Consider the following 11,955-nt stretch of genomic DNA (forward strand, 5'->3'; position numbering starts at 1 on the left):
GGGACAATTGTTGTTAGTCATCTATATCAATGATCTTGGCATTCTTTTGACCCGACCAATCACCCTCTACCCTCCGCCTGGCAGAACGTGTCCTCATTCTGAATAACTTCTCCTTCAACTCATCCCACTTCCTCCAAATCAAAGGAGTAGCCATGAGTCCCAGCTGCACCTTCCTGTTTGTGGACTTTGTGGAGAAATCCATGCTGTAAGCCTACACAGTTGACCCCTCAACTCTTCCTCCGGTATATAGACAACTACATCAAGGCTGCCTCATACACCCATGATGAGCTTCTTAGCTTCATCCACTTAGCGTCCAACTTCCACCCAATCTCAAAATCGCCTGGTCCATCTCCGATGACACTCTCCCCTTCCTAGATCTCTCTGTCTCCATCTCGGGAGACAAGCTTTCCACTGACATATACTACAAAACCTCCATCTCCCACAACTACCTGGACTACACTTCCTCACACCCTGCCCACTGTAAGGATTCCATCCCCTTCTCTCAATTTCTCTGTCTCTGCTGCATGTGTTCCCAAGATGAGGTCTTCCAATCCAAAGCTTCTGAAATATCTGTCTTCTTCCACAAACATGATTTCCCCTCCACCACTATCAACTCAGCACTCCCCCATGTCTCCTCCATTTCCTGCTCATCTGCCCTGACCCCCTCTGTCCCCAGACACAACAAATATAGAATCCCTTTCATCCTCACCTACCACCCCACCAGCCTCCACATCCAACACATCATCTGCGCTTACTACAGTACCCCATCACCAGACACATTTTTCCCTCACCTCCCCTCTCGGCCTTCCACAGGGAGTGATCCCTTCGCGATTCCCTTTTGCACTCATCCCTCCCCACCCATCACACCCCAAGCACCTTCCCCTGTAGCCGCAGGAGGTGCAAAATTTGCACCCACACCTCCTCCCTCACCACAGTCTGGGGCCCCAAAAAGGCCTTTCATGTGAAGCAATTCTTCACTTGTACATCCAGAGGACTTATTTACTGCATCTGGTGCACCCTTTGTGGTTTTCTCTACATGAGAAAGACTGGTCACAAACTAGGAGATTGCTTCGCTCAGCACCTCCGCTCTGTTTGCAATGACAGCGACTTCCCAGTAGCCAACCATTTCAAATCCAGGTCAAACTCCTGCACTCACATGTCTGTCCATGGCCTTATGTACTGTCCCACCCTGACCACCCACAGATTGGAGGAACAACACCTTATTTTCCATCTGGGCACTCTCCAGCCACATTGGCATGAACATTGACTTTACAGCTTACCATGAAACCTGCTTGCCTTTACTTTCCCCTCCTCCCTTTTCCTGTCCTTCCAGTTCTTTCACCCACACAGCCCAGCCATCCCCCCTCCCCTTCATTGCCGCTGTCCCCTCCCTCATTTCTCCACCTGTCATCTCCTGTCATCGCTACCTGGGCTCTCCAGGGGGCTCGTAAATTGTTCTATCAACCCCTCAGCGAGAAGCCATTTTACCTCTGACAATAAACACCCTGACCCGGAGCAATCTTGCCGTCTTTTAGTGGTGATGGGCTTACAGTCAGGGGTGAGATTGGTGAACAGGGGTGGAGGGGAGATCTAGAGCATGGAGAGACTGCATGTCGGACGCGATGATTGGGCTTGGGGCTGATGGTCGGCCACATGGTGGGGGAGGGTGTGGTTTAAAAACTGCTCATTGCAGACCACGAGAGGAGGGTGGAGCCCATTGCACTCCATCGTAATGTTCTTCATGTTACACTAGAAGTCTAATCCCAGTAGGATTGATACACAGAGCTGTGGCAGTATGAGGAGTGTAAAGTCACGATATACCATGCCCTGGAGAGTCAGTGTTACTGTGCAACTGCCACAGATCTCTGCTGAATGAGATTTGGACGCCATGGAGACACTGTGGTTCGTGGGCTTCACCCCAGTGTCTGGGTGAATGAAGCTTTCACTGCTTCCACTATCAAATAGGCAAGCGGTGGGGCGGCCATTTACCTGAACGTCCAATATGGACCTGGAGAGTTGATGGGGTCTGTCCTGATTGAGGGTTACCAATGCCAATGTCTGTTTGTCATCTGAAGAGTTCCATTGGATGCTGACGGTCCAGTAAGATGGTGCCCAAGATGGCACCCCCTATGGCACACACACGGCCCCATCATCATTTGCCAGAAGAGAAAGGGAAGGAGGCGGAAGTGATGTCATTGTGGACGGCGGTCTCCATGATACCTGTGCATGGCCGTCCCAGGTCCCTGGAAGTGACAGTGGAAGCGACGTCATCAAAGATGGCTGCCCCTGCTCACACACGGCACTGCTGGAATTCAGGATCGGTTTGGACATGTACACTTTTGAGAAGTGTCCTTTCTTCCTGCAGTTGGAGAAGATGTTGTCCCTGGCAGGGCAGCATTTCCTTGGGTGCTTAGCCTGCCTGCAGAAGTAGCACATTGGGTGGTCGCTAACGGCAGTGGTGATCGGCTCAGGACAGAAATAGGCTTGCGATCCCACCTCCCAAGATGGCGGTCCGTTTTCTCCATGAGGTGGCCACGTGTTCATTGGAGGATGATTCAGCGTTGTGGATGGCTACCTCTAGAGTTTGCCAGTTCGATGGTCTGAGGTTGGCTCAGTTGCCTCTGTTCAAGTAGCCTCTGCCTCATGCAGTTGGAGCGGACGCGTGTTACACAAGCATCTCTGATCAGCAGCTGTGTGTGCTGTTCTGCACTCACAGCCTGGCAGTTGCAGTCCCTTGTGAGGTCTTGCAGAGCTCTGACGAAGTCGTTGAAGGTTTCCCCCCGGTTGCTGCCTGCGTAAGTGGAGTATGAGCCGCGCATAGACCTCATTCACCTGAACTTTATACTGATCCTTTAGGATGTCCATTGCGGCTCCGTATGTCTTGCAATCCCGGACCATCTGGTAGATTCGGTGCCTGAAGTACGAGTATAGCAGGTGGAACTTGTCCTCGTCATCCTGGATGGCAGTGACATTTACATATAATGAATATGTACAATAGTGGTTTCACCATATATACACTCATCTTTGGGCCTTTCTTTAGATACTTGTTGTTCCAGACTCTTTTGTACAGCCTGCTGAATGCACTGTTTGCCTTTGCCAGTCTGTTGTCAACCTCTTTACGATCTTGGCATCTGATGAGGTAATGCACCCCAGGTAGCTGAACATTAGAGGCAAATTACAGTGGCCAATTAAACTACCAACATGCACATTTCTGGGATGTGGTAGGTAACCGTGCACCCAAAGCAAAATTCCCTGATGCTACAAATCTGAAAATTAAAATTTTGAAATACTCAGCAGATGAGACAGTATTATGTACGAGCATATCTTTCCTTTAAGATCCTTTGAGATAGTGCTTCCCAAGAACTTCTCGCTCTCTCCACCTCTGATCCCCGAATGATCACTGGATCGTAAAGCTTCGATCCTTCAGTATGAAACATTTAAAGAGACTAAGAAATAAGTTTTATTCTGATGCAACATAACACTTTGTGGTACCTTCTACCAGGCTGCAGTGTCCCATGGCTTTCACATTGCACAGAATGTACCTGGAAAAAACAGTGTGCTGGCTTAATGAAAGTGAATTCTGAATTGCAACCTAGTTTTTTGCAGACAATCTGATGTTGCCTTTGGTGTGCCCAATGAGATGACTGAACTTAACAGACAGATATATATTTAACAACTATTTTAGGCACAGCTATGTCTGTTTTAGTACAAAACAGTGCAACAATGTTTTCCATTCATTCTACATGAAAACATGTAAATTTTCTTTTTTTTCTTAAATTAGCTTGCACAGACATTCCAATTTTTGAAATATTTGCCAGGCACTAAAAATATATATAAAATTAATCATGTCTCTAACATCTCAAGTAACAGGTTTACAAATCAGCGGTGCAACAGCCCTCTGTGTAGTGTAAGTGCTATCTAATCACGGTTCCTCATTAATGCAATTTGAGCACCTTTTAAGCTTAAGTGGAGGTTTCTTCAATGTCACTGGAAAACAGTCATAAGTGGCCGGAAGGGCATGGCTCCATAAAGTCTGACGTGTATTCACAACTGACAAACAACAGCTATAACAATCATGTTTAATTGTATACTTGCTGGTCAATCATCCACTTTGGCTCTGTCTATGAACCTCAGGATCAGAAGTTCCATTTCAAATCAGGTAAAATTATTACAACGGTTTCAGCACAGACCATTTTATCCTTCAAAAGTATGCTGCCTTCTAGCACAGCAGCCCCATTCCCCCAATTATTATTTCCCAAATGCCTATGTCCTTCACAATTTTTTAAACCTCCCACCTTCCTACGTTCCAGGAGTACTGAGGTTAAAAAAAAAACAAGTGACTGGAGGAACTCAGTGGGTCAGGTAACATCTCTGGGGTGAAAAAGGGGATGGTTGCCATCTTTCAGCAGATTCTGATGCAGGGCCATGGGTTGAAAAGTCAACCATTCAAAAAAAGTCAACCATTCCTTTGCACCCACAGATGCTGCCTGACCCACTGGGTTCCTACAGCAGCTCATGTTTCTAACTTGCTTCTCTGTGAGGAGTAACTCTGCCTCTTCATGTAAAGATAAGGCAATTTCAGGTGGCCAATTGCCCCGCTTGTAAAGCTGCATATTATGGCAATATGTGGCTGTCGGGAGGCCACATGAATGCGCAGGAGGCGCCTGCGAGGCGAACTTTGTAACCCTCCTCCGAGAGAGATAATCGCCGCAGCACAGTGGCCTCCCCAGCCATCTGAATGCAGCCGCCTGAAAGTGGCTGCATTAGGGATGACTGTCAGCTGACGAGCGCCTGACAGCTCCTCTCCCAGTTGCCCCTTCCCCCAGCACAGGACATCAGGGCAGGGGCAGCCGGCGTGGGCTGTCAGCACGGGACCATCCTGCCCACAGTGATATCGGGCTGTGAGTGGGACATCCCCGCGCCAGCCACCCCACAGTGTGGGGACTGATTTCGGGAGTGGGGAGAGAGCGGGGCAGCGGGATCAGTGTGCGGATGTCCCGCAGATAGCCTGCGCTGGCTGTCCCAGCTGACAGCCAGCCATCCCAAATCTGACAGCCCAAGGGACAAGAGCCGGAGTGCGCTCATCTGTGCATCCCAGTACAGCTGTCCCTTCAGGTGGCCAGCGCTGCGCTTTTAGCACTGCCACCCGAACAACAATTCAAAGGGCCACTTCCTCTTCTTCAGGTGCATTCTTAGCAGAGAATCCACCTGAAGAAGCCTAGAGAAGCAGCTTTAGTTCCTGCATCTATTATTACATGGCAAACAATTCAGACCATTTCTACATGCATTCATTTCAGCCATTTCCTTGATAGTGCACTCATTGGTTTGTTGAAGGACAAAGTCAGAAGTGATCACATGCTTTGATGTGACCAGTTGAAGTGGAATACAAGTACAGATGATTAGTGGAGCAGCATGTGAGTCATTAGCCAAAGGAAAATAATGGGTCAATATTTATAAAGGAATGTTCAAAAAAATTGATCGACAGAGGCCACAGTAGAGACAAAGAATTACTGGTACACCTGGGGCGCAATTGGTCTATGCTCCTCTAATATTTCTAATCACTGATTGTTACTGTTTAATTATTATGATTCCATTTAAATACTTTTCTAAATGATATTGTTCTGCTTCCATTTTGGAATATCAACAGTAAATCCGTATTCAATGTTCACACACTTGGATCTGAAAAGGGATTTTTTTCCCCCTATAACATTTATCAACAAGAACAGTATATTCATGGAGAATAAAGGAGGATTTATTGGAATTTATCTTCTTTAAAACATGCTTAACATCTGTATACAATCTATACAATTCAACTTTAGACAATTGCTAAAACAGACTAACATTTTGCTCCATCCAATAGTAGCAACAGAAAATTCCTTTCCAAAGTAAGTTTGCCTACAACTTATGAATAAATAAAGGATATATGACATCCTTATCGAGGATGACATATTTTAATCCAACAGCCCACGCTCATGCATTTCTTTGAAAAATGCAGTTATTGTACAGTTGCTTTCTGTACCTAAATATGCTAAACAAAAAAAAAAATTCACTTAAATTGTCAGAGGAAATCAGAATCTGTATTGGTAATGTCATATTGACATACAGTTTTGAGCTTTAATGTTTCAAGTTTTTGTTAAAGAGAAAGTTTCTAATGAGTAAAATTTTCTGACCAACACCCGTGAAATATTTGCTATCTTTATCTTAAAAGCTGCACAGCTGGACTCATTTTTGACAAAGTTTCATGTGGGCGTAACTTGATTCTGAAGGCGAACTCCAACTTCTATTTATATACACATCTTTCTCAACCATGGATAGTTCTAAAGAGCTTATCTCCTTAATACCCAATTGTTATGTCTATGCATGTGGTTCAAGTTTAGGGTTTCTCGGCATTTGGGGAGAGTGCAGGTGTAGGGATGAATGACCTCACTCATTCCTGAAATATGTGGTGAAATTAATGAGCAGAGAGTCTGCTTTAGAAGAAAGGGTAAAAGAATAAACACTGACCAGAAGAAATACATGCCTTACTTTGAATAATACATTAACAATTCAATCGCAAGAGAGAAAGAGCTATGCACAAATCAGGGAGAAGAGTTTAAAGAGGAGAGTTCGTGTGACAGGCACTTTAGCTGACCAATCAAATTATGCATGGTAATATGGTAAATGGGTTTAATTATGTACATTTTTGTTAATTGCATTGGCAGTGGCCAGGAAGTGCATAGCAGTTACCTGGAAATCCCACTCCTGCCTGAGCATTGCACGCTGGAACACGGAAATGCAAAGCTGTGTTCCCCTGGAGAAAATTACTCACAACTTAAGAAAAAGTATGATACTTTAAAAAAAAATTTGGGCAACCATACTTAAATTCCATTGGAGCACGAATATAGTGTGGACCATCACGCCTCATCATCCTACCTTCCCCGTCTATCCCTTAATCGGTGAGGGGGGGGGTCCATCCCATCCCAACCAGGTAAAGTCAAGAAAAGAAAGCAGCCTGAGCTCTGGCCGCTGTCCCATGACAAACCCACATAACCCTGATATATGTTTCACACCTTTGTTGTGAATATCTTCAATGTCACGTGTACCGAGGTTGGTTAAGTGTTAAATGTTGAGGGTGTTTGGGGGAGGGGGGAGGGGATTGGAAAGAGCTTGAACTCTGCAGAAAACCTCGTATAGAATTGATAACTGTAAACTGTAATCAATGCTGATATTGTTAACACTGATGCTGATAATGTTGATGACTGAGCTTAAATTTGGAAAATTATAAATAAAATATAATATGTCAGTTGCTTTGTGTTTCATATGAATAGGTTAATGCTGTTATACTTTCTGATTTTCTATTCATGTATATGAGATAACTGGTTATATATCCCATTGAATTTTTCATGCAAGTTTATATATTAAACTCAATAAAATAAAGTAATAGATAAATTATTGGAAGGGGCTCTAAGAGAGTGGCTATACAAGTATTTGGATAGTCAGGGACTGGTTAGGGATAGTTAACATGGCTTTGTGCTTCATAAATCTTGTTTAACCAATATTATAAAGTTTGTTGAGGAGGTTAACCGGAAAGTTGATGAATGAAAGGCTGTGGATGTTGTCTACATGGATTATAGTAAGACACTTGACAAGGTCCCACATGGGAGGTTTACCAGGAAGGTTCAGTTGCTTGGTATTGGCTTGGTATTGACATTGGCTTTATGGAAAAGCCAAGGTGTGATAGTAGATGGTTGCCTCTCTGACTGGAGGCCTAGTGGTGTGCCTCAAGGATAGGTATTGGGTCCATTTATATCGATGATCTGGATGATAATATAGTAAATTTGTCAGCATGTTTGCAGATGACACAAAGATGTGAGGTGTGGTGGACAGTGAGGAAGGCTTTCAAAGCTTGTAGAGGGATCTGGACCAGCTGGGATAATGCACTGCTAAGTGGCAATGGAATTTAAAACTGAGGTTTTGTATTTTGGAAGGACAAACCAAGGTAGGACCTATACAGTAAATGGTAGAGCACTGAGGGAGTGGTAGAACAGAGGGATCTGGAAATACAGATACATGATGTGGTGTCATGGGTAAATGACATCATAAAGAGAGCTTTAGGCACACTGGCCTTCATAAATCAAAGTATTGAGTTTTGGGAGTTGAGATGTATAGTAAAGTTGTATTTGGAGTATTGTGGGCACTCTTGGTCACCTAAATACAGAAAAGATGCCAATTAAATTGAAGGGACGTAGAGAAGATCTAGGAATTTGCCAGGACTTGAGTTACTGAGACTTTATTCCTTGGAGCATAGAAGAATGAGGGAAGATTTGATAGAGGTATACAAAATGATTATTGGTATAGAGTAAATGCAAATAGATTTTTTCCACTGAGATTAGGTGAGATACAAACCACAGGAAATGTGTTAAGTTAAAAGGGGAGCAACATTAGGGGGAATTTCTTCACACAGAGAGTAGTGGGAGTATGGAACGAGCCAGTTGAAGTGGTGAAAGCGGGTTCAATGTTAACATTTGAGAAAAATTTGGACTGGTATATGGATGAAAGGGGTATGGAGGGATGTGAACTGAGTGCAGGTCAGTAGAACTAGGCCAAATAATAGTTTGGCACATGCTAGAAGGTTAAAGAGCCTGTTTTTGTGTGCTGTAATGTTCTATGGTTCTCAGATCTTTTATAGTGAGCCAGGAAAGCAGATAGGATCTCACTTTAATTTCTTTGCATGTGGGACCCATAGCAATGCAATATTCCCTCTACACTACACTGAAGTGTTAATTGAGATTATTTGTTCAAGGCCTAAAACATTTAATGGCAATATGCCCGCTTTAAAAGAGAAAGATGATTTTTCTCAATTTTATAGACCGCAGGTATGTGTTCCAGGTCTGCTCTCTTTGTTTCTGCAATATATGGATGTAAATACTGAAATGAACATTAGTTTCCATTAGTTTGGTTTGAAATATTAAATATGAGGAAATTGAGAAATATTTTTGGAGCCTTTCATGAATAGAAGAGTATCCTCTGCTGTTAAAATGTTTTAAAACCCTACTCCTGTTTTATCTTCTTTGCCTTGAAATAGGCCACACACATTGTCAAGGTGACATCAGTTTGCCCTAATGCTTCTCTTGACCTGAATACCAAAAGTTACAAAGAATGAAATGGCCACTGATATATTAGTTGTTGCTCAGATTAAATGAGATGGATCTGGTAGGTAGGCTAAAGGAAAGTCCCCACGTATATTAAGAATAAAAGGGCAGCGAGAAAGAATTGATCCCCTTGAAGATCAGCATGGGGCTCTTTCTGTGGAGCCACAGGAGATGGGTGAGATTTTCAATCAATATTTCTCATTAATCTTTACTGTGGAAAAGATCATGGAAGCAAAGGAATGGGTTGTGATGTCTTCAACCATATACAAATCACCAGAAAAAAAAAATTGGCAGCCTTGGAGCACATTGAAGTGGATAAACTCCCAAGGCTTATGGGAAGCCTGGGGGAAAAAACTTCCAGAAGCTCTTGCAGAGATGTATGCATCATCATTTGCCACTGGTGAAAGTCCAGAAGACTGGAGGGTGCCAAATGTTGTGCTGTTATTGAAGAATAGCAGTAAGGTCAAGTCGGGGAAATGCAGGCCACTGAGGAGAAATCACTGGAGTATTCTGAGAGGCAGAATCTACCTGGAGTTGGATAGGCAGGTATGGATTAGAAATAGTCAGCATGGCTTTGTGCATGGGACAAATCTGATCATTTTTTTTGAGAGGCAACCAAAAGGATTGATGAGGTCAGGGGAAAGTTGAACAAGGCTAAGACTTGCTCTCAAAGCCTCGCTATGAACATTGACAAGGTCCCACGTGATAAGCTTGTCTGGAAGGTGAGATATGGGATTCAAGGGGATTCAAAACTAGTGTGGAGGAAGGAGTCAGAGGGTACCAGTGGAGGGCTTATTCCCCAAAGTTTAGAAGAATAAGGGGAGATTTGATAGAGGTATTTAAAATTATGAGGGGTATAGACAGAGTAAATATAGATAGGCTTTTTCCACTGAGGGTTGGTGAGATACAAACCAGAGGACATGGGTTAAGGGTGAAAGGGGGAAAGTTTTGTGGTGAACATTAGGGGAAACTTCTTGACACAGAGAGTGGAAGGAGTGTGGAATAAGCTGCCAGCTGAAGTGGAGAATGCAGGCAGAATTGTAACTTTTAAGAAAAATTTGGACAGGTACATGGATGGGAGGGCTATGAACTGGCTGCTGGTCACTGGGATTAGGCAGAAATATAATTTGGCACAGACTGGAAAGGCTGAAGGGCCTGGTTCTGTGCTGTAATCTTCTATGGTTCCACAGCTGCTTTGTAGAGGGAGGTCTGTGACTAGTGGTGTGCCACAGGAGTTGGTGCTGTTGTTTGTCATCCATATTAACAATTTGTATGGCAATGTAGTTGACCTAATTATTAGATTTGCAGATAACACTATAAGGAAGGATATCTGAGTTTAGATTTGCAGATAACACTATAAGGAAGGATATCTGAGTTTACAGCAGGATCCAGATCAGTTGGGAAGATGGACTGAAGGAAATGCAAATGGAATTCAACTCTGACAAGTATAAGGCATTGAACTTTGGTGACGTCGAACCAGGGTGGGATATTGGAGAGTGTTTAGAACAGAGAGACAATTATGCAAATTTGACTCAAAGCATATTCATAATACAAAATGGAAGATGCTTTACTGTTCTTGATTTATGTTGCAGATAAACCAGCAAGTGTTGATCTTGATACCAAGTACTAAAGTAGGAACTTGTTGCATGCGATCGTCTTCTTCATCTTAACAGACAGAATTTGTCAGCTCTAGGGAATAGTGTTAATATGCAAGCAATTAAACATGAGAATTAATTACTTTCTGGATGTGTGATGTCCCTTAATGTTTCAGCACTTTGCTCTTAATGAACTCGTGGGTATTTCTGAATGCAAAAGTGATGGACGAAGCTTGAGTGGTCACCGGTAATAATCAAAAATACCAGAATTTAAATAGCCTGTGGTAACTGAACATCAAGTAACTGCTGCCTGATGCTTGAATTCTGAAAGGGAAAAAGAAACTGCTGGAAATGTTTGCATGACAGAAAGCAGCTGTGGAAAAAGAAACAATGTTTCAAGTTTAAAAAAAAACTGGGAAAGGAAGAAAACAATTTGATACTGAGTTATAGAGAGCATAGGAATACAGACAGGAAAGAAGGAAAATTTCTGATAGGTTTCCCAGGTTAATATTGCGTTAATGTTTTTTTACATAGACTTTGTGGAATTTTACTGTTAGGGAAGAGTCTCCAGACATCCTGGTAATGGTCATTCACACAGGAACGACCAAAACTGAAAATCTCTGCTTCTGTCCTCGAGTTTAGATAGCATACCTGCAGTGTATCATTGCTACGTTGTATTCATTCGCCCCATGGTCACGGAATGCCTGCAGTTCAGTTTAGAATGCAGGCATTTCAGGAAAATGACTGGGGGTTTAGGAAGTAAAATATTGGAACAGCAATGGCATCCTCATTCTTGCTCTGACCTCTTTACACAGCATGCGTTCCAGGAAAATGGAAATAATGGCTGTGTAAAAATTGATGACAACATAATTATCATTTTCTCTTCTTTTGCATGTTTATGTACCTGGGAAGCTGCAGCATGTAAGACTTTTACTGCATCTATACATGGTACTTATGTAGATGACAATAAACCTCACTCATTCAGTCACAGAGGATTAAAGAAATAAGTAAAACACGAAAGGCTGCAACCACTGTGGTTGAAGTAAAAACACAAAGCTGGAGAAACTCAGCAGATCAAATCCTTTATGTAGTAAAGATAAAGATACATAACTAATGTTTCAGGCGTGAGCCCCTCATCAAGATCCAAGTAGTTCAGGGTAACTTAACAAATAAATACAAGAACTCAAAATGTGCTTGCAATAATATTTTAGCACATAGTCCTGAAGAAT

The sequence above is a fragment of the Narcine bancroftii genome, chromosome 7, assembly GCF_036971445.1.
Source record: "Narcine bancroftii isolate sNarBan1 chromosome 7, sNarBan1.hap1, whole genome shotgun sequence".
Taxonomy (NCBI): Eukaryota; Metazoa; Chordata; class Chondrichthyes; order Torpediniformes; family Narcinidae; genus Narcine; species Narcine bancroftii.